Source organism: Anopheles coluzzii, chromosome 2, assembly GCF_943734685.1.
Source record: "Anopheles coluzzii chromosome 2, AcolN3, whole genome shotgun sequence".
NCBI classification, from domain to species: Eukaryota; Metazoa; Arthropoda; class Insecta; order Diptera; family Culicidae; genus Anopheles; species Anopheles coluzzii.
Window position 1 is genome coordinate 80,199,489 of NC_064670.1, and position 25,181 is coordinate 80,224,669.

Genomic DNA, 25,181 nt, shown 5'->3' on the forward strand with positions numbered 1-25,181 from the left:
CTATTCATACGAAAACAGCTTCGAAACTAAGTTTAATTGACATTATACACCGTTTTTGATGCATCTTTGTTTACCACCACTATAGGAACACAATACGACGACTATAGGAACCATACCACCATTATAGGTACAACGAAGCAGTCACAAAAATATGTATTTTTTCGTAAATTTGATGTATTTCATGATAAAAATGGTTGTGGTTGCGTAAATAAAACATATTCCAATTGGTATGTGTTAAAATATTCAGAAATTGTCCTTCCTAACACTTTAAATCCATTAAAACACATCGGCACCACTACAAATTGCACCACTATTGGTACATTTACCCTACTTTATATCTATATAAATGAAAAAAAAGTTTGGTATGTTTATTCCAGTCAACACCGATCAAAACAATCAATCCATAGAAACGTCACTCCAGTTAGCGAACATTGGGCCTCATCGCGAACGAAAGTCGATAACGGAGTGGATAATTTAGCCGATCGGTTAGCAAAATTCCAATGTTATCCAATTGCGTTTTCTCAATCAGAATCTTCGCTAACCGATCAGTTTGGCAGTGGAGTGGAATGGTGTTTGCCGCCATAGCAACGTGGTTAAAAAGTCGAGCAGTGGGATATGCAGTTGAAAACTTCATATAAAAAAACCATTTCAGTCGGATAGCCATATCTACTGCTCCACCCCAGTTGATATAACAGTGGAAAACTAAATAATATTAAAAACCATGTTTCACAGCTCGCAAAAAGGATGTTTTATCGCTGTTTGAATTATTTAAGATGTTTTATCACTCGATTTAGCTAAAATATTATTTTTTAGAAAATATAAATTTACCTGTTTTTTAAAATAAATAATCAAAACACATAAATTTAGGTTTATAACAGGTATCTAGTTTTTATAGTTCAAGCTAAGAAATAAGAAACCAACAAAAGAAATCCTTTTCTGCTAATCCTTCTCTTTTATCCAACCTTTTGTTATGGCCTTATGGCATGTTAGAATCGGTTCCGACACGTAAATGCAACGAGATTGAGAAGACCAGTAGTATACTAGGTACAAAACATTATATGCAACTCATATCCGTTGGAGCGGCGAGTTCCGGTTGGAATCGTTTGCGTTGTTTTGCACCTATCGAAGGTGTTGTGTCTACTTGTACCTTCCGGACTATCCCCAAAAACTCAGGGTCGCTTATGGAAGGGTACAGCCCGGGAGTGTTCGGATTGACACACACATCGCTATGTTCCACGCCTCGTGACAAACGTGTCACCCAATGAATTTTTTTGTTCATCCATTTAAACGAATATGTACACTTGAATAGCTTCTCTTCTGAATCACATACATTACAATTTTAACGTAGTTATTTTATTTTTATCAAATCTGACGCAATCATCATCGTACGTGTGGAAGCACACTCATTGTCGTATCAAGCTCGCCAGTCTTCAGTGGACGGTCCTTGTTCAAGGCATGGAAACGATCGTCCCAGGTGTTGTGCAGGGAGAGGGGGTGGGGGGAGATTTCATCTCTTGGCTTTGAATCAAATACACTTTAATTTTTTTCTTGGGGGAGTGGGGGGTATTGGTCGGAATCCCTCATATATGGGCCCCTGTAGTCTTTGAGTCTCTTCGTCCATGGAGCCTCTATCGTTCATGGAGGTCCACGATGAGACTACTGTACACACCATATATGCTGGACTTTATATCCACGGAGCCTCCTGCGGCCAATCAGTCCGCTTACGGTTAAATCCGCAATTGCGGAGAGGGCGTAGTAGGTTTAAATTTAAGTGGCCAAATGACTTGGAGGCGTCAGTCATTAAGGCCAGGATAATGGACTGGCGAGGGCGAGAGACCGTGAGCGGTTTCGGACACTCCTTATTGCACGGAATAAGTGTACCGCGTTGTTTCAATATATTTTTGCACGAGGGCGTAAAATACGGACGTTCACGGATCCAACGTTCGCGGTGGCTGGAGTTGATGGACGCACATGGTATATGGCACAGGACAAGCGTCAGTGAAGGTGGCAAGCTCAGAAAGGATTCAAACCTCGTCCTCCAGTTCATACGATTTTGTTTCAACTAGACTTGTTCAGCCTACAACCCGTTTTACACTTTACCCGGATTGTTTGAATAGGCCTACAGTCAGTACTGTCTAAGGCCTGGTGTGGATTCTTCACTAGATGGTCCGTAAATAAGCAAAATTTACTATTTTATTCATTCCGCAAAACAACACCTCTAAATGTAAACAAAAGTGTGATTGACAGATAGGCAAAATCAATGGCTACTCGAATCGGAAAGAGTTATCCACCGGTGGAGAAATTATCCACCGGTGGAGAAAATTATCCACCGGTGGAAAATAAATTCCACCGGTGGATTCGAGCAAATTAACCGATCGGATAAATTTTATCGACTTTCGTTCGCGATGAGGCCCATTGTTCGTTAACTGGAGCTTGTTTACCTCTCAGTTAGCCGTCACCTACTGTACATCAAATTATCAGAAAAATGCATGATTTTTTTACTCAGGAGTAACTGTCCGAAAAGGTCGTATTGCTTAATATGAATTATTCTTAATCAGCCAAGAATTAACTAAGAGCAAAAAAAGAAGGAAAATCTGCTTATGAATGCCAGGTTATTCTAGCATTTGTTTACCTATCATAGACTTAGCATCATACCATGGAGCGCAGGTGTTGACGGTGGTATACTAGGGTAAGTGTACCAATTGAGGCTATGTCACCAATTATGGCTATAATGAACAATATTTTGGCTCTAAAACAGTCAATTTGCATTTTGAAATCACGGTAGTATTTTTATTTCAAATATGATTATTTTAAAACATTTGTGCTTAATTAGTTCCATGCTGGCCACTTCCGTTTGTTAAATATCACCCTTTTAAAATGTGTTGCCAAGATGTTTGACATCTCTTACCATTTTGCAAAGGGGAATACCGGTAAGTAATAAGAAATATTTAGTATTAGAGACCAGTATTTCTTCGATAAAACAACATCATGGTACAAAATATTAGTTATTTAATCACTCCACTTCAAATTTTTCTGACATTTCATTTAATCATTTACCAATTATCGCAGCATGCTATGAATGCATTTTTCAATACTGTCAGTTTGGTCAGAGTGCTAGCTAACGAGTGTTGCAATTTCTTTGTTTGTGTCGGTTTTCCGTAAAATTTGTATAATTTGCTAAACAATAACCAGGTATGTAGAGTTTAATTGAACAAACGTTTTCTTTTCAATCTAATGTGTTGTTTTTTTTAGAATGGCTCCGTCACGTAATTTGTACGTACACCGAAGATGCGATTAGCGACTGTATTAAGTCTATTCATGCCGGTAAAACATTGTACGCTGCCTGTAAGGAATTTGGTATCCCAATGTCCACCAGCCGTTACAGAATAAGTGGTAATTGGAGAAATAAGTTTAAACCGGGTCCACAGTCTGTACTATCAGCAGATGAGGAACAACGCATTGCTGACTGGTTGAACGAAATGCAGGATCGTAGATTTCCAGTCACCCGAAGAGTTTTGCTATTTAAGTGAAAATAATTTCTAGAAGTTAATCCAGATCGAGTGACTCCTTTTCGTAACAACAAACCGGGTAAGAAGCGTATGAGTCTGTGTTTAAATACCAATTGTTAGAAACTGGCGCTCTAACTGGTAAATTTGTTAGGTAAGCACTGAGGGTGCACCAAAAAATTAGTTTTTTTCTTTATTCTCTGTTATCTTCGCTCTTGGGTGTTTTTATCGCAATTGATCGTTTCCGCGGTTTTTCTGCCTTTTTAACTGCTTGCGCACACACAAACATCGCCTCAGCTGACAGTCTGTTGGAAACCTTACAACAGTTTCCAACACCAATAATTCACAATATCTCCTCACTTCAGGTTGCAAATGGTTACGCGGCTTTATGCGGCGCAACAACAGTTTTTCCTTCCGTATGCCCGAAGCTTTGTCTAGTGCTAGTAGTCGAGTTAGTGAGAAAGATATCCGCGGATGGTTTAATTTGATAGATGGTTGGCTAACTCAGAATGGAATGCGAGAAATATTGAATGATCCAGATAGATTTTTTAACGCAGACGAAACCTCATTTTTCCTTCATCCAAAATCAAAAGAGGTTAATGCTTGTACTGGTTCCCGCAATGTTTACGAAGCAGAGCAAGCTGCCGCCAAACATAATGTAACAGTTATGTTTGCATTCGGAGCAAATGGCATTATTGTACATCCACATGTGATACTGTCAGGTAAACGTTTGCGGCAAGAGGTAGTGCAAAGTTCCTTCCGAATGGGGTATTGGTTAAAGCGAACGCGGTTGGATGGATTCCCCTAATTTTAAAGGAATTATTCATAAAATATTTCACCCTTTTGTCATCAACCAAGGGGTGAAATTGCCTATAATATTATTTGTTGATGGCCATGCATCGCACAATGCACTAGAAGTAGCCGATCTCTGCACATCACTGGGCATAATATTGATATGCCTATATCCTAATACCACACATATTAGACAGCACACATACGTGGCTATATTTAAGCCATTAAAAAACAAATGGAAGCGTGTAGTAGAAGGAGATTGAAAAATCAAGGTTGTGCTCTTAACATCTTGCACTTTGAGCCAGTTTTATGTGAGGCTATGGAAAAAGGAATTAAGAAGCCATCGATTATCAATGGTTTTCGGGCATGCGGATTGCATCCATTTGATGCTAATGCGGTAGACCAGGGGTCTCCAAACTTTTCAATTCGCGGGCCGCATTGCTTTGTAAATAACGTTGTTGAGGGCCATTTTGACGTTACTTTTGGTAATGATACCGTTTAAATCACGTTTTCATATGAAAATACTTTATGAACATTTTAAAATTCTGCACTTTTCTTTTATAGTAACTATATTTTTGGCTTGGTCTAGTAAAAATAAAAAATGTGATGAAAATTGTAAAACTAATATGATATTTACATTATCCTTGGCAACATCACCGCGGGCCGCATTATAGGCTCTCGAAGGCCGCATGCGGCCCGCGGGCCGTAGTTTGGAGACCCCTGCGGTAGACTATTCCAAGTGCATCGCCAAGACAGCAGCTGCTTTTAAAGTTGAACAGTCTGAAGTTGATGACTCTTGCGAAGCTCTTCGTACATCAATTATGGAGCCAAATAGCACAGCTAGACAGGAAGATAGCGGTGAGGAAAACGTCACAATAAGCTTGGAACGTATAATTGAGGCATACGACCTGATTGGTGTTGATATGAGATCTAAAATCGAAAGGAGACGTGAACCTCTTGTCTCGTGAAGAACGTGTCATTCGATTTTTTTTCGTGTTCGTCCTCATGTTGTATTCGATCAACAAAGATCTCCAATGAATAGCTTTGAGACCAATTCTACGGACATCGATGTAAGCAAATGTGAAACTGTTCACATTCAAGACACTGAAATGTTGCCAAATATATTGCCTTTGGATGAATATCTTTTCGATGAACCACGAACTGGCAATATTATGTTAGAGCAGCCTAAGGATTTCGAGCATGGTAAGTGTTCGCGCCCAAACGGTTCGCTCCGACAGTGAACTAGTTGCAGCGCGTGTGAAACACGCAGCAGAAGAAAGAGAGAGAAGTTCTAGAATTCTTAACGTTAACGTTTTTGCATTATTCTCGTGCGCGATCGAATTTATTCTCTCACACCCACACATATGAATTTCTTACGATTCTCTCCCATGCGCGAACGGTTAAAAGCGCGAGCCAGCGCTGAGAGAGTTGTTGTTGGTTTAGAACTTGCGAAACAGACAGACGTGCAAATGAACACAAGCAGTCCTGTTTTGGTACTCCGAGTGTATCAATTCCTCGTGTTAGGCAGAAAGAAAATCGGTCTTCCTCCAGACTGAAGCTAGTGGGCTTCAGCTCTTTTTTCACCGGGTGTTCTCCGCGAGGTGGAGGCCTTACAACCCTCCACAGTTTTCTTCTCTTCCCACGTTGGGGCAGCGCAGTCCCCAACAGTAAGTAAAAAAAACTGACGTTTGTAAAATAAATTTTGCCAAACGAACTATAGAACATTTTCCCAAGAATTACAGTGGAGTTAGACATCTTGGACGATCATAATACTACACTTAGCCTGCCCGAGGTATTAACTCTACCGCCAACGCCGCGTCGTAGTATTACAACCGTAAGTATTACATCGGAAGTACAAAACAAATTTTCACCCCGTACTAACGGCTGGAGAACGTACGGAGGCAATCCAACAGAAAAAAGTACAAAAAGAGTAAGAGGAGCAACTAAGGCAAAGAAAGGCTGAAGAACACCGAGAAGCCAAAGAAAAACGAGAAGAAGCAAAACGGACAAGATTGGAGAAGCGCGAAAAACATAAGAAAGGAGGAAAACCAAAAAAAAAAAAATCAAAGCAAAACGAAAACCGGAACTAGTTATGATTAGCAATTAATTAATTTGACTTCTACATAGATTATAGATTATGATTATTTTGATCTTGTGTATAGAATTAAGACTACCTACTTGCCACTAAAAAAAATCTTCTGATCTTGAATAAAAAATGTAATGGGTTATAAAATGGAAAAACAACATTTTTTCTTATTTGCGATCAAATTCAACTGAAATTGTGCTAAATTTCTAATTTTGTCATGGTTTGATAATAGTAGGAAAAATCATTTTCATCATAAGATTTAAGATTTATGGTTTATATCCATCATAGAAACCCTTATGGCGAATTGCTAGGAACACTATAGCCATAATGGGTACCAAAAGGTGCAATTGTTATTTAATTTTTTCCCGATTTTTATGAACAGTGAGTCAAAATAAAAAATATCCACATGTTCTACACATTTAAGGCTTCCAGAAAATGATCAGCTTTTTGCAAAGCAGCTCATAAATTATTTTTACCGCAGTAAAATCGGTATATCGACGACAAATTATAGCCACAATTGGTACACTTACCCTATTTTATGTTAATTTAACAGACAAACCTGTTAAAAAGTCACCTCCCATGATGTAGAAGTCTGCAAAAATATAACCGAAGATGGCAGATTGTAGACAACTTCCGTTATCGATTACAGTCTGTTGAAATAAACCCAGTAACTTGAGAACAAAAATTATATAAAATAACTGTATATCATCATTCCTGAATAAAAAAAATGTAAATCATATTTTATAATTTTGTCAAACAATCAACCTAAAAGTCAAACAATAGGAACTGGTAATACTTTTCATTACCGTATTAATACACGATGCGCAATCTCAGATTGCGCATACATTCGTTTAATCAAAACATATGTCATTTCGCGTAGCCAACCCTGAGCTATAAACGTCATTTCCATACAATTTCAGATTGCGCCAAGATTGCGCATAAATTTTCAAGATTATATGTTCGAGATATATAATTTTTTTTGACAGATAAATATATCAAACCAATCCGTTTGACAGATTAATACATGCGCAATCTTAGATTGCGCATCGTCTATTGCTACGGTTAGAATAACTTCACAAAATAATGCAAGACACATATAAGCAATTCGTTAAGAAAAAAAAAATCAATTGACATTCAAACTACATTTTTTTTACAGTCATGTCATCGCAAAGACACTGAAGGTAACTACACAAATGAATGTCGGTTTTCGACAGTCGTGTCATGGCAACAAGGAAAATCATGAGCTAGGAATGATTTTGACCAGCAGCCTACTGCGAAAGCCACAAAAAAATGAATACAGTTTACAACACTGGCGGAGTGCCACCATTGCATCGACAGTGCAGCGTAGTGCTACCGCTACACCGGCGGTGCAGCGTAGTGCCACGGGCCCTTTGTGGGCACAGTGAAGTACCATCGTTGCATCTGTGGCACAACGAAGTGCCACCGTTGCATCGGCGATTCAGCGAAGTGCCATCGCCAATCAGGCGGGCATCAGCGGTCGCTTCGCCAGTCCGGTACGATAACCAGCAGGTTCATGCGGTATCACCTGTCCCATCCACCAGCAAGAACCGGTCGGTGTTACTTCGACGTTCGAAGGCAGCTACTCCTCTCCGGTCGACCGTTACTCATTCGGGTACGGCTTCCAATCACGCAGATCCCGTCTCTACTCCACCCCGAGCCACAGTCACCGCCACTGACTATCCTGGTGTCGATCCTTCGACTGATGTGCGGCAGCAAATAGCGGACCTATTTGCATACGTAAAACGACGGTTTGACGATGTCGAAAACAACCTCCAGGCACACAGCGCAACTCTAAATAAGGAGATCCCCGTCATCCGTAAGACAGTGTTGATGACGGATGTGGTTGTGAACCAGATCAGAGCAGCGGTGTGTGCCGACGAAGGACGAACTCGACAACATGGAGCGAAAGTTGGCTGAGGAATATATGCGGCACTGTGTGTCGTGGCTCAAATGTGAGGTGATGTCGCCGTATTCGATGAAACGGTTGAACCAAGCAAGGGCAAACTGCTTTTTTCAAAGGCGTTCATGCCTTCCTGTAGGTGAACAGCCAAGAACGGAAATATACCGCTCAAAAATTATCCAAATATTGTGTCACTGATGGCAAAAGTTGGAAGCACTGACCACATGGTAGTGAAGGAAGGTTTCATCAAAATGTAATTTATTTTAAAATTGCACTACGCCGGCGCACGCGTTCCTGAGAACTAAGAAGCCAAAAACGAAGAACCTCACCTGAATGTAGTAGATCTTGAAGGTCTTCAAGATCGCGAAGATCTGAACTTTGATTTGAATTTGTAAATAGTAGATATGTAGTTTTTTGCCATATATTTTTTTCAATTAGTATAGTATAGTTAGTATAGTTCTAAATAGTAGCATAGGTTTTGGTTAAATTGAATTATGAAGAATTCATTTTGGTTTGTTAGTAGTATTAGTTCAGTGGTGTCCGTTTGGTGAGCTGTACGAAAAATGAATAATATTATTACGATACATGAACTCATGAAAAATATACCGAACTTAAAATCCAAAAGCTCTATATTTGCATCCACAATCCGAAAACATATTAAGTAGCAATTGTATTATGTGGGACGCATAAAAAATAAGAAAAAAACATTATTTTAAGAGGAGTAAGTATGCGACATGAAAATTTGTTTTTGGAGTTGCAGTCTTGTTTGCAAAGATTGCATACACCGTGAGGCATGTATATGCATGCACTAGTTGTTGCGATCGTTTCGCTCAAGATCACTTTTTGTACAGGAGAGCACCATAGGTTCGCTATATGATCCATAACGCAGCAACATATGCATCATAGGGCACATAAGGTGTAGAATATGGAGCGGAAACAGTGCATTCGTCTATGGCTCGCAATATGCACCATCCTAACGGACATGAATTGTTCATTACTATCCCTTGAGACTGTGCACCTTAAGCTGATTCCAAACGCGCTACCAGATACCTGTATAAAATAAATAGTAAAAGTGTTAAGTAATATGTGTTGCACCCAAATATTACTAATTGATAATAACCTACTTTTATGACTTTGTCACTTGCCAAAGAATCTGCTGCTGCTTGCTGACTCACGCAGCAAAAGCGGTTCCCTATGCCATGCGCTTACCACGCATGAAGACATGCAGTATAGATCTCTCCTGGGCTATAAAATGGCAATATACATTGCTGAATGTTGCTAGAACAAGAGCAATGCATAGGGTAAGAACTTTATCAAACAACAAGATGCTTATAAGTACTATTCTTACCAGGTACAACTGCTTAACCCCTACGATTGCCGTCGATTCGGTGTCCATTACATTGGCAATGGGCGTGCACAGGAACGATCACGCTTTCCGGCTTAAGCTGTGTTGTTGCTGTAGCAGATTTACTGCTAACAGTTCAACCAACCTATAGAGCCACCTTAGCAGTTATACAATCGTTACTAACCTAAAACCGGACGACATAACATTAAGAGTTCAACCAACTCAAAAAGGCCACCTCAACATAATCGTTGCTAACCAAAACCATCCAACTAAAAACACATCCAAATTAACCAACAATCGAATCAGGTGAGACAGAAAACCTACCATGCAATAAATGCTTAGCACACACAAACCGTAGGACAGAAAGCGCGAACCGACAATTTATAAAAATATAACGCGACGGTAATATGAAACGCGCCTCGCAACTCAGAACGGCTGCAAAACGATTGCGCAACAATAACGCCAAATGACAAACAAACAACCGGACATTGACTTTATGTTTTGATAAACAAACCTCAAACCAGGAAGGTTAGCAACCACATAATGAAAATAGGTCAATATTAGTCGTAAACATAAAATAAGTGTAAAAAGACATTGTATCATCACTGTTTAAGAATTCGTTATAAATAAAGCAGCAAAGCCGTCCGTTGCATAAGTGTAACTTGACCATCTCTTCTTAACGAAGTGAACGAATGATACAATTTATTCGCAATTAAACCAACTACGGTACGTTCTCGCCTCGATACCCCGCCTCGTTCTGCACTCTTCCTCCACATTCCGCGCATCGACTTACCGCACACGGTTCTGGTAAGCAAAGTGCGCGCCGAACCTACCACATGGTGACCGTGACAGCGTAGCAAGAACAAAGCTACAAGAACATTAAAGTGGAGTTGAAAAGCTAAAGTGCAGTGCTGTGTAAAAAAGCAAGTTATGCGCAAAGTGCGGTGCAGAAAAACAGACAGCGCCCGAAAAAAACCCTTTAAGGATATACATTACAAGTGATTAATAAGCAAGACTGAACAAGTGGATAAAAAGAACTAAAAGTGCAGTGAGAATAAGTGTATATAAAGATCGATTAACGATCATTAGGCCATCAGAAGTCACCTGTCCAATGTACATCCAACACTCGGACGCTGCGATAACAGTAAAGCACCCGAGCGACGGTTGGATCAGCGACGAAGACAACACGGATTTTGACGGACCGTCAGAGCCAGAGGACCCAGCGATCGTAGAGGCACGGCGTCTTACGTGGAAAGCCATCGACTCCGTGGAGCAAACCACAATCCTAACCCCAGAGGAGGAGTTCGAGGCAAAGCAGCCCTAACGGCCAACACACGAAGACATCTGCAGTTGCATCCGGGACACAAACGCGACGCTGAGGATCCTGGTCAACCTAGGCGTGGAGGTACCGTACGATCTTTTAGAAGAACTTATAGCGGCGGTCAGTTGCTATATTGAGGGAGTAGTCGACACGTAATTGGCTCTAGAACTCATTTCAGACGTCGACTACGATCCTAGTAGCTTGCGGTAAGTCTTACCAGCACGCCTGGAAGACAACGGTGTTCGACAGACTAGAACCGCAGATAAGGCGCTAAGAAGAATGTGCTTACCTCGGGAACCGAAACCTAAAGCTGTAGTCCTCACGGAGGAGGAATGATTTCCTGGAACTCAATGATTTCCTGGATCATTATGAGGATTAGGAAAATAAAATGACATTATGCATTGAAAAAAAAATATTCTTCTTGTAAAAGCAAATTTGAAAGAAATTTTTTTTTTCACTTTGAAGATTTTTCACCTCGAGAAAAAAAAAACATATATACGTATATATATTTAATAATAATATTTTTCGTCTAAAAGTAATTTTGAAAGAAAGAAAAGATTTTTTTAACTTCAAAGGTATAATTATATAATTCTAATTCATATCATATAATATAATTCATTATATATATATATATATATATATATATATATATATATATATATATATATATATATATATATATATATATATATATATATATATATATATATATATATATATATATATATATATATATATATATATATATATATATATATATATAATAGTAATAATTATATAAGTCTAATTAATGTAATATAATACGTTTTCCTTCAATTTGGTCATGTAAAATGAATTATAAGAAGATTAGAATTAATCAACAAAACATTGCAGCAAAATCAGGGAAGAGTAAGGCAGTGTGCTCTAACCACATACAGACTACAGGTGGACGAAATATACTCCGTATTTAGGAAAGAAGTAGGGACAAATTACGACAAATACGACGAGACAGAAATTAAATTTTACAATATTATCATTCAAAATTTAATTACTAACATAATCGAAAGAATGAACAAAGAGACAATTAACAACTCAAACGATTTAAACGAGACTTTGAAAACAAATAAGAAACTAACATCAAAGACCACAACTCACATAATCATATCACTTTTAGCTGCATACAAAAGACGAAAGCAATTCGTTCGCATTGCTCACGGAGCAATAAAAACAAATACAAGCGTAGACGCAAATAACCTGCCTAACATGGATATCTTAAAAATCATCAATACTGCAACCAATACCATACCAACATTCAGCGGTAGAGATGACGAAGCCAGGGCAATGCTAGCTGCATTAGAAATGCTAGAAGAATCAGTTGATGAACAACATCATCGCATAATAGTGCAAGCTATTGAATCAAATAGAGTCGGTTAATAGAGTGACGAAATAATAAACAAAATCAAGGCTCATTTGAAAAAGCCTCAGCCATACATGCTACAAAGCAAAAAACCACACCGAAGGATTTTGGTGAGGAAATTTAAGCACTGGCAGAAGAACTGGAATGGGCATATCTCAATGAAAAAATGGATCCAGAATTAGCTTCTGAAAAAACCAAAAAAATCACTTTGACCGCTTTTGGAAAAGGACTAAAAAAGGAACTACATCAAGGGCTAGTTTTGTCAGGTACAATCCCCAGCCTAGAAGCTGCTATCAAAGCAATTGATATCATGGACAAACTAAGTCAAAATCTCCTGTGAGTTTTGTCCTGTGAGAAAGTCGAATAAATGGCAGAATAATCAGGACAAAAGATATAATAGTTCCAACCAACGACAGCCCAATAATCCAAGAAACAATGAACAACGTTCAAATAACAACTGGAGGCAAACCCCCCCCCAAAACAATAACAATTGGAGGGCACAACAGCCGCAAACCGGGAGACAAGGGAATGCCCAAAATAGACAGTCTACACAGGGAACAGGGTATAATACTCAAAATAGGCAATCCACCAGTCCAAATTTTTTAGGGCAACGCGAGCCACAAAGAGCAGAGGTGGACCAGCCCTCCACAAGCCAATACGGGCAACATACACAATAAATGTGCAAAAATCAAATTTTATTAAGGGCTAGCAGATTCAATATGCAACCTATTTGTAGATTCAGGTTCCGACATTTCTATCATCAAAGGCAACAAAGTAAGACCTACACAAACTTACAAGCCAAAAGATATAGTGGATATCATAAGCGTAGGAGAAGGAACAATAACCACTCATGGGTCCACAATTACGGATGTAATCGTGGAGGAAAAGAAAATCCAACAATTATTTCACATCGTACCAGACAACTTCAAGATACCGGCAGATGGTGTACTTGGTACAGATTTTTGGATCATCGATGTATAATAAATTATGATACTTGAATTTTCTCTGTAAAACACTATGGAGAGTTTTTAGAAATACCCATTGAAGATACTATCAATGGCAAAACACTCATACCTCCCAGATGTAAAGTAATTAGAAAACTAGATAAGTTAAAAGAACTAGATACGGATGCGGTAGTATGCGCAGAGCAACTGCTAGAAGACGTTCTTGTTGGAAACTGCATTGTAAATAAAAACTACCCATTTATTAAAATCATCAATACTTCTAATAAAGCTAAATTAGTAAACAATAGCCATATCAAGACAATACCTTTAAATGAATTTGAAATTGTAAAAACTAATAATCATAAGGATGAAAATAGGTTAGCAATCATAAAGGAATTAATCCGAAAGGAAAACATTTCCGAAGATACAGATAAATCTTTTGAACAACTACTGTTTAGCTACAATGATATTTTTCATCTACCTAACGATCATTTAACTACAAATAATTTTTATAAACAAGATATAAAATTAGAAGATTAAAGACCCGTGTACATACCAAATTATAAATAAAATCATTCCCAAGGACCAGAAATCAAAAAGCAAATTAAAAAAAATCACCCATCTTACTGGTACCGAAAAAGTCCTCAGATGAGAAAAAATGGAGATAAGTAGTCGATTTTAGACAGCTTAACAAAAAGCTGCTCCCTGATAAATTTCCACTACCTAGAATAGACTCCATATTAGATCAGCTAGGGCGAGCAAAATTTTTTAGCACATTAGATCTCATGTCAGGATTTCATCAAATACCACGTATAAATACAATTTACCATCTTCATCGCTGCTTTTGATCTACGCACTGTTCTCCACAATAGAATTCATAGGTAGAAATTTGTCTGTAAAAAATGTGTACACAAACATAATAAGCGGTTTGCCATCCACAGTTTATAATGATTGAAACTTATCGTTCACTTCCATAGGGCCTAAACTTACTTAGTACACCAGTGGCACAGCATCATCGACTCGGTCATCTAAAACATAGACAAAAGGAACATATTGAGGACACTTTTCCTTAGACCGCACAGCTTAATGTTCTCTTACCCGGGATCCGGTTCCGGTTGTTCAGCAAAACGCATTGGCGTCGCAGCATGTTCGCGTTCTGTTGGATCATAGCACACATTGCATTCATAACATTTTCATGCAATAACTATTAATTGATCATAGTTCACGTTGTTGTATTCTGGACTATAAAAAGTAGGGAATGCAAATAACACGTTCAGTTTTAATAAACCTATCGATTGGAACTCATCGTAGTCTGGCAATTCAGTACACAACACGTTCCAACCGTGCTATTTGACGCGCATGACTATGGACAGTGTCGGGATGCATTAAATTCATTCTTTTAACACGGCTTGATACTATTTTCACTCGACTTTATACAATTGTTATTTAATAAATGCTGGAGCACTCTTGGATGAGCAGTCCACAATGTTTACATTTTCTGTAGGTGCCGCAATCGCTCCACATCAAGCATACGTAGGTGTGAAAGAGACGACAATAGACAAAAAATGAAATCGCACGTAGTCTTAGTTCTCGGTGGCAGTTAGGAACGTCCAATGGACCAAAATCCATTTTAACTAACGACGAAGAAAAACAAATTGCTCTCTGGATAATAGAAATGCAACAAAGAGGATTTCCAGTTACTAGAAACCACTTGTTACGGAAAATAGTTGACTACATAACACTAAATTCAAAAACAACGCCGTTTAAGGATAATCAACCTGGTATGCTTTTATGTCGTGTAAGAAAAACAAATCAAAACTAATTTCTCTTTTTGTAATGTTTATAATATATGAAGAAAATGGCTTGAAACATTTTTAAGGCGAAATCCCGAGCTATCGTTTCGCAAACCAGAAGCTGTATCAACAGCACATAGCAAAGTGAGTGAAAGTGATATCAGAGGATGGTTTGCATCTGTGTTCAAATGGTTAAGTGATAACGGCTATACCAATATTCTACAAGACCCTTCAAGAGTTTTAAATGGAGATGAAACATCGTTTTATATGCATCCTAAAACAAAGGAAGTGCTTGCATAAAAAGGGTCACGTAATGTATATGAAATCGAAAAAGCACTAGCAAAGCAGAACATAACGGTAATGCTGTCGTTCAGCGCCAGTGGATTTTTTGTGCATCCACACATCATTTTTCCCGGACAACGACTGAAAAGGGAAATTTTACAAGGTTTTCCGGCTGCATGGGGTATGGGCCATAGTATCCCATAAATCTATGGAAGTTGCAGATATTTGCGAATCACTTGGTATAATTTTAATTGCATTATACCCCAACACAACCCACATCACCTAACCTGCTGACGTTGCCGTTTTTAAACCGCTGAAAGACGCATGGAGAGATTCCCTGGAGCAATGGCGTTATGAAAATGCTAATGAAAATTTCACCCTGAACTATTTTGGCGAAATGCTACAGAAAGCAATGAAAATCGGTATATACACAGCTAGCTTAAAAAATGGATTCCGAGTGTGTGGTTTGCATCCCTTCACCCCAGAGCACGTTGACTATACAAAATTCCTAAACAAATTACAGTTACATCCCGGCAACAAATTACAGTTACAAGTCATCCAGAAATAGCTTCCCAGGCAACGGTAATACATGCAGAAGATACCAGAACAACACCTGCACATCCAAACAGTGATTAAAAATATGCATCAATTCCAACTGGCACACTGAGGCATGCGTTAGACATGATTGGAGACGAAGCGCTGCAAAGAATAACAAAAAAGACATTACAAAACTATCTCGCCTTGAAAGATACATTAAATATTTTATACAGAATTCATAAAGCCATATGTTACAATAAAATCAAATATGGAAGATTATGATTTACAAAGCATCTCACATTTAAGTAATTATGAAATGGAAATACCATTTGAATCCCAGAACCACCCACACGAACATAATATTGATACAGTTTATACAAGTGAACCTTTATCGACCGAATTTTATTCAACATTATTGAATGAAAATCTAGACAACCAGGAAATGGAAATACCATCTGAATCGCACAACTACTCACAAGACCATTACAGTGCAACAGTTTGTACAAATGAACTATTATGGACTCAACATTATTCACATGGTTTTGCATGTGAAGATCTGATTATCGATCCTGTTGAACCATTTTCTTCCGTCGAACTGTACAGACAAAGTTCCATACATTAATACGTTTTTTTTTTCGAACCATCTGAACCACCAATAGAGCAACTGATTGATCAAAATGATCGTTGATCGTTGATCGTTGATCGTTGAATGATCGTTCATGGAACAGGCTGAGCCCCCAAATTCTTCAGAAGGATCTAGCATCCTGGAACGTCTGGTGCAAGAATCGTTTGCGAGAGCCTAATACAGCAGACAAAGCTCAAAATAAGGAAAATGTGCCATTTTCAGACGTTTTCAACTTGCCCCCCACACCTTGCCAAAGTCAAAAACATCGCAATTTTAAATTGCGCTACTACTCAGTCCTTACTGCAGGAGAGCGGCTGCATGACATGAACCGCAAAGAGGAAGAAAAACTTCGACTGCAAGAGGAACGCAAGAAAAAAGCTATGCTACGCCAGAAAGACAAAGAAAAGCGAGAAGCGGAACAAAAAGCTACAAAAGAAGCTCAATTGCTAAAGAAAAACAAATGTGATAACGTAAAAAAATGCTATAGTCGAATTAAATTATTATAGTTAAGTGAAATAAATAGAATCTTATTCCTTAACAAAATTTTAACTGTGTTTTTCATGGTTTTTTTTTATCTGCCTGAAACAATATTTGATTATGAAAAGTAAGTTATAAAGAGTATAGTCTCCTCTCTCCGATACGGGTGTTAAAAATGATAGTTGAAACCCTCATAAATCGTACCCCTTATTACTAATTTTTCGCATTACGAGCAAATTCAAATACTCTACAAATGCCTCTCTCAGCGAGTAAATTCTCGAGTGACGATCAATATTTTCCACGTTCAGGATATGTATTTTAGCGAGCTTATGTTAACAGTAAGCATTTCTATAATTTTGATAATTTAATTTTTTTATTAATTGCCGGAATTAGTTTCCTCACTTTTCATTCAAATCATATGGAAAAGAGTCCCCTGCATAACGAGTTTTTCACATAACATTACATAACGAGTGAGTCACTGAAACCGGTAATCTCGTTATGCCAGGTTCTACTGCGCTACATGCTGTGTACACCTATTCTCATCCAAATTTGAATCATAATCCGATTGATATGGATTGCAATGCATGTGCATTTAAACGATTGTAATGGATCATTTGTACGTATGTTTGGATCCTTCGCAACTGCATTTTTATGGGCTTTTGATACGATTGAGGTTGGCAATCCATAGCGACCCGATTGAAATTCAAAATTACGTGAGATCAGATGTATATACTTAAGAAATTTTTACGCAATATTAAGACAGTTTGCCTAATATAACTAAAATTTTATTGATAATGTTAAAATTTGAAGCACAATAAAAAAAGGTTGAATAGAAGCATGGTTCAGTTACGATAGTCTGCCGAAAGCGGGAACTGTATTGGTTAATGTTTTGCTGTTAGTTTCTATTATGACCGTCACTGACAGCATCATCAGCATCTCGCAGCCTAAAGACATCAAAAACTGACAGTACGATAAGCAAAATTGTTAACATAAAATAAACTATTTAATCAGTTTTAATGAATATTTTAAGGGATATAGCAGTTTTAAAATGACATAAATAATTTATCCTAATTATTTATAATGAAACAAACGATTTTCAGTGTATATTCGCGATGCCGCAAATAGGAACAAAATCTGCCGAAAATAGGAACATTCTGCCGAAAATAGAAGCAAAACCAATGTTTGAATTTTCATGAATATTTCATCTAAAAGCTATTTAAAACTCAGCAAATGTGAAAATCACAACATACTAGGGTATTTTATCAACCAAACTAAAATAACTTTGATAGCAAAATATACCAAATAACATTATTTTTGCTATTTTACACCAAACAGTTGCATTAGGCTGCCGAAAACTGGTACAGTTACCCTAATGGTCTATGGTCGGAATATATAATAAATTTCTGGCCATAAATATAATGCTTAAAGTGTTCAACTGCCCAAACAATTTCTAGCAATTCCATTTCTATCGGATGATATCGTTTTTCAGCCCCTATAAGGGATCTTCTAGCATAGGCAATTAGACACTCTATCGTTTTCTCGTTAGATAGCACCGCCCCAAAGGCGTAATCACTCGTGTCAGTAGTAATGACCAAAATATCTGTATAATTCGATCTCAATAACAAAGCTTCAGAAATGAGATATTGATTAAGTGTCTTAAAGGCTTTATCACACTTTCCATCCCATATAAAATTAGTATTTTTCTTTAAGAGTTCGTGCAACGGTTTACGAATATCAGAAACATTGGGAATGAATTTCCCAAAAAAATTGATAGTTACTGTTGCATAGTAACACGCATAACGCAGTAACATTGCAAGACTCGATCAGAGTACACATTGAGTGAATAAAGACGATTCCATTCTGAACTAAGGAATAAAGCAGTTGTGTTTTTCTCAAGATATATTCCCTGCGACATATCATTTTGGCGACGAGGATTATTACTGAACCCGGAACCCGAAGCTCACGAGATTCTGAAGCTAACGAGAATTAGCGTCAAGGATGAACAATGAAAACCTTGAAACCGTTATCAACCAAATGGCTCAACTTCTTCAACAGATGGCTGCTTTTAAAACTAGAAGTCCTGACGAAATCCTTGAATCTTTATCGAAAACCATCGAGGAGTTTCGTTTCGATGAAGAAAACAACATCACTTTTGAAAAATGGTATGTACGTTTCAAAGACCTTTTTCAAAACGATGCCAGCAGTTTGAATGACGAGGCGAAAGTGCGACTTTTGCTGAGGAAGCTGGAAACGTCCGCTCACAGCCGGTATGTGAATTACATTCTTCCGAAGCAACCGCATGAAAATTCGTTTGAAGAAACCGTCAATATTCTCAAAAAAATCTTCGGAAAGCAATATTCGGTGTTCCACAAAAGGTACCAGTGCTTGCAGATAGTGAAATCTGCATTAGAAGATATCATCACTTACGGCGGAAGAGTGAATAAGGCATGCGAGGATTCTGAGTTCGAGAATTTGAAATTAGACGATTTCAAATGTCTAATTTTCATTTGCGGACTGCAAGCTCCGGAATTCTCGGATATCAGAGCAAGACTGCTATCTCGAATAGAAAACGCGACGCCGGAGGCTAAAGTGAACATTCAAACACTAATGGCAGAATTTCAACGGCTTATCAATCTGAAAGCGGATACAACGATGATCGAAAATCATTCAAGATCGAAGCATTCCGTGCATGCAGTTTCAGAGAAGAAACCGTATCGTTTGCCACAGCCTTCCCGATTCGACAATTCAAAAGATCAGCGTCAACCGAAATCAGATTCGAATACTGTCCCTCGTACTCCTTGTTGGCAATGTGGAAAAATGCATTTTGTACGGGATTGCAATTTTACAGATCATCTCTGCAAAGTGTGCAAAAATGTAGGCCACAAGGAAGGTTACTGTAAAGCCATGAGATCAAAATCTTCAAACAACAACACATATCAAAAGAGTGAGAAGAATCAAAATCAAAATCAAAAGAAATCTCAGGGAATTTTCGTTAATCATGTCACGAAAAACACTGCTAAAAGGAAATTTATCTCTATCATAATCAATGGCACACAAGCAATCATTAGACACATTTCTTCAGCGTTTAAAAGAATATGGCTTCCACGTCAAGCTGGAAAAATGTCATTTCTATCAAACTGAAATTGTCTATTTGGGGCATGTGGTAGATCGCAACGGCATACGTCCTGACCCAGAGAAGCTGAAAACCATCGCATCTATTCCAGCACCAACGAACATTTCCGAATTAAGATCGTTCTTAGGAGCTGTGAATTTCTACGGCCGATTTGTGAGAAACATGCATGAACTCAGACACCCGTTAGATCAATTGCTAAAGAAGGATACGAAGTGGAAGTGGAATTCGGATTGTCAGACATCGTTCGAAAAATTCAAGAAAGTACTGCAATCTGACTTACTGTTGACACATTATGATCCGAATCTTCCTATCATCGTTGCAGCAGATGCGTCTAGCACCGGCGTTGGCGCAGTCATTTTTCATAAATTTCCGAACGAATATTTGAAAGCCATTCAACATGTTTCAAGAACATTAACGTCTGCAGAACAAGGCTACGGACAACCGGAAAAAGAAGCTCTGGCTCTTACTTATGGGGTAACCAAATTTCATAAGTACTTACTTGGTCGGAAATTTACTCTTTTAACCGATCATAAGCCTTTACTATCCATATTTGGTTCAAAAAAGGGAATTCCTTTGCACACAGCAAACCGACTCCAACGGTGGGCATTGATGTTATTAAACTACGATTTTACCATCGAATATGTTTCAACCACCGAGTTTGGGTGCGCTGACATGCTATCAAGGCTAATCGACCGTTGCAAGCAACCAGAGGAAGATTACGTTATAGCTTCGATTTCACTTGAAGAGGATATTCAAAACGTCATGCACGAATCATTGAAACAAGTACCAGTATCATTTGCTGACATTCAAAAAGCAACAAGATTGGACGAAACACTGCAAGCTGTTTTGAAATTCATCCGGGAAGGCTGGCCGAACGAAGCGTCGTCAATCAAAAATCAAGACATTCGTTCGTATTACACACGAAAAGAATCGTTAACGCATGTAGATGGATGTATCTTGTTTCACAACAGAGTTGTTGTTCCAAACATTTACAGGAAAAAGGTACTTCAACAATTCCATCGCGGTCATCCTGGAATGGTGCGAATGAAATCCATTTCTCGAAGTTTCGTTTTCTGGCCGGGAATGGATGTCGATATCGAAAACTTTGTCCGGCGTTGTACTTCATGTTGCACTGCTGGCAAAGCACCAATCAAAGAAACACCTGAATCTTGGCCTGTGCCGGAAAAGCCATGGTCACGGGTACACGTGGACTATGCCGGTCCTGTAGATGGCGTGTATTTTTTGGTTGTAGTTGATCCATACACAAAATGGCCAGAAGTATATGCAACCAAAACTACAACAGCAAAGACAACTATCAAGTTTTTAACGCAATCATTCGCAACGTTTGGTGTTCCAGAAACTATAGTCTCTGATAATGGTACCCAGTTCACCAGCTTTGAATTCCAAGCATTTTGCAAACAATTGGGTATTTGTCACATCCGTACTGCACCATACCATCCGCAGTCAAACGGTTTGGCAGAACGTTTCGTGGACACACTAAAGCGTACATTGCGAAAAATTCGAGCAGGAGGAGAGACTTTAGATGAAGCTTTGCAGACTTTTTTGCAAGTTTATCGAACCACACCTACACCAGATAAGTCTCCAGCTGAATTGATGTTTCAGCGGCCTATTCGAACAGTTCAGTCATTATTACTACCTCCAGTTTCACGTTCACGAAATGAAAAGCCAGAAGCTGGTAGAAAATTCTTCGATCCTGGAGAAGCGGTTTATGCCCAAGTCCACCGCAATAATTCCTGGGAGTGGAAACCGGCATCAATAGTCGAACGAGTCGGTAGAGTGAATTACAACGTGTTTTTGGAAGACAACCAGCGAATTATTCGCTCACATGCAAATCAACTGAAGAAGCGTCTACAGGAGGAAACATCGTGTGGAAATAGAAATTGTCACGACACTGGAAATTTGTTAACTATTTTCTTTGACGAATTTGAATTGGGAACTCCACAGGCAGTTGAAAACTCAATTGAAATGACTGAACAAGAACATTACTATTCAGCTGATGAAGAGTCCGCTGAAGAAATTGAAGGAGAAAATTGGCAAACATCATCGTCCACAGTTACTACTCAAGCCACTCCACCGATGCCTGCATCTTCTGCTCAACCCGTGAAAGCGGAAAGACCTCGAAGAATTCGTAGGCCACCAGCCAGGTTTGAACCGTATTGGTGAATTAAGGGGGGAAATGTTGCATAGTAACACGCATAACGCAGTAACATTGCAAGACTCGATCAGAGTACACATTGAGTGAATAAAGACGATTCCATTCTGAACTAAGGAATAAAGCAGTTGTGTTTTTCTCAAGATATATTCCCTGCGACATATCAGTTACCAAAAAAGCACGTAACTGTTAAACGGTTCTGGGTGTTGGCTTTTCTAATATTGCCTTAATATTTGCTCGGGTGGGTTTGATTCCGGATTCATTTACTGTGTGACCCAGATATGTTGATTCCTTATGCAGAAGTTTGCATTTTGAAGGTTCTATTTTGAGGTTATGTTGTTTCAATCCATCCAAAACTTTAATTAGGTTATTAATGTGTTCCTCTCTTGATTCACCAAACACCACAATATCATCTAAATATACGAACACTTTAACCGGTTGAATTGTATAAAGTACCGTATCCATAAGCTTTTGGAACGTGGACGGACTGTTTTTGAGGCCCATTGGCATTCTTAAAAATTCGTAATGCCCCTTTGACGTAGAAAAAGCTGTTTTTGGTGCATTTTTAGGGGCTATTGGAAAAATCTGGATTTTAAATCAATTGTTGAAGAGTATTTACTATTACCAATGTAATGAACTGTTACATCTTCATTAGGCCATACGGCCCGTTGAAGATTAATAAATAAATAATAATAATCCATGATTTCCTCTACAGGAGGTATTGGATACATAAAGGGTTTTGTAATCAAATTTAGTGCAAGAAAATCAATAACAATGCGATTTTTCCATAAATATCCGATTTTTTTGGTATACAGGCGTCCCCCGAGTTACGACCCCCTCGTGTTTCGACGATTCGCAGATACGACGATTTTGATTTTGACAGTTTAAAGTTGTCATTGACATTGACAGATATTCGACATGCGACTTTTTCGACTTACGCCTTGCCTTGGGACATTTTTTCGGTCCCAAATACAGTCGTATCTCTGGGGACACCTGTACACATCACAGACGCATTCCAAGGGCTTTTGCTTGGTCCTATGATATTTTGCTTTAACATTTATTCCATATGTTCATCTATTATATTATTTACTGCAACTGGAAATCCGTAGTTATAAATCGGAATATTAGAACTTGTTTCTATTTCATGCATTGCTGCTTGGCTATAGGTTAAATGATCTCCAGGCAAGTAGAAAATATCTTTGTATTTACTAATTATCTGTTTAATACTGTTCTCCATTTAGTTATCTAAATGATTTAAATTTATCCTTTTCATTAATTCTGCCAGTCGTTCTGATCCGACTAATTTCCCTCGTTTGATCGTATCGAATAAATCGCAATTTGCCTGTTGTTTTTCGATACATGGGAGCAATTCAAAATTTCCCTCTTGACTGTTTTAGACATTCTCCTTTTGATGACTAACAGTATCTTGCAACATATTTTTTTCATTCAATTTTTCCTCCTCTCCTTTTGTGTATACTTGCTTCTTCAGAGTGATAGTCTGAAAGCCTTTCCTAATGACAATTGTGCACATTTTTTAAAATTCTGCTCCTATTATACCAGGGACGCTAAGTGTTTCAATTATGTAAAATTTTGCGCGGTATAACGATTTTTCAATTATTAAATAAACGAAAATCGAGCCCTTCGGATAAAGTTCCATTGAAGCTAGATAATTTAATTTTATCACTGTAATCTACCTGACCAAGCTGTTTTGCTGAATTAAAACTCAAGGCATTAAAACACGCTTCCAAATCAATTAGATATTCAATCGTTGTTGTATGCGAATGTCGCGATTAGTTTTAGATTAGAAAATTTTGACCATTAGTTTACCATCTTTTGTAGCCGCTATATCAAGAGTCTCAAGTTCTCCCTTGATGCTACTATGTGATGCTTGTTCTGTTTGTTCACCAATTTTACAAGGTTGATCAAAGAAAAAAAATATTTTGATCGCTGGGAATACTTTTATTTTTCTTTTGATTAATCCGTGTTCCTTGTTCTAGTTTTTTCTAGGCATATTTTGGTTCGCTTGTTGTTGGTTATATGTGGCGTAAAAAATATTGTATTGTGATGGCCTTTTTGAATAATTGTACCCATAATTATATTGGGGAGGGTTATGTTGTGTGTAGTTAATTCTGTGTGGTGTGAAATTATTTCTAGGCCTATAAAAATTACTGTTAGGATTAGTATGGTTTGCGTTATATGTTGTACTGTTGTGTTGTGGATGCCCCAGACTATTTACGAGTGAAGTGTTAGTAGAACACGCTGCGAAAATAACACAAGTAATGATGTTACTACTATCAAATTCTACGTGTTGGTCTCTTCCAGATGTAGCAACTGGCTACTGGTAGAAATACATAAAACATTCGTTTGAAAAGAATCATTGTGATGAGTTTTATAGATGATTGTGCTAAACGTTTGTGTGCGGTGTAACCTCTCTTCGATTTTCGAATGTGTTCGATTTGAACTTCTTCTTCTTCGAGAAATTCTAAAAGCTCGCCGAAAGCTAAATGTTTTTTGCCAGTGTTTGCAGCTCTGTGTTTTTAAGGCCCGCTAGAAAATGTATTTTTCTTCATGGCATAGGAATCCTCCGTGTTGTTCGCATCGGCACAGATTATTTTTTCTGTAATTTTTAAAACTCTCTCTTTATAATCTACAAATGGTTCATTATCCCTTGCTGTGATGTTTCCACCTGTTGAAACACAGTTCGATCAAATTACTCTTTATTTTCTCTCACGTATCATCGATTTCGGTTAAAAAAAATAGCGGCATTTCCTTTCAATTTGAACATAACTGTTCTTATCAAATACTCTTCTGATGCGCCTTCAGGGATTTGCTTCGCAAAGTATTCAACTT

At 38.1% G+C, this 25,181-nt stretch overlaps 1 pseudogene; it reads left to right on the forward strand.

The window, feature by feature from the left end:
• Window positions 1-4,300: 4,300 nt before the first annotated feature.
• The window catches only part of LOC120961256 (nuclear transcription factor Y subunit gamma-like), a 52,052-nt pseudogene continuing 31,171 nt past the window's right edge, over window positions 4,301-25,181 (forward strand).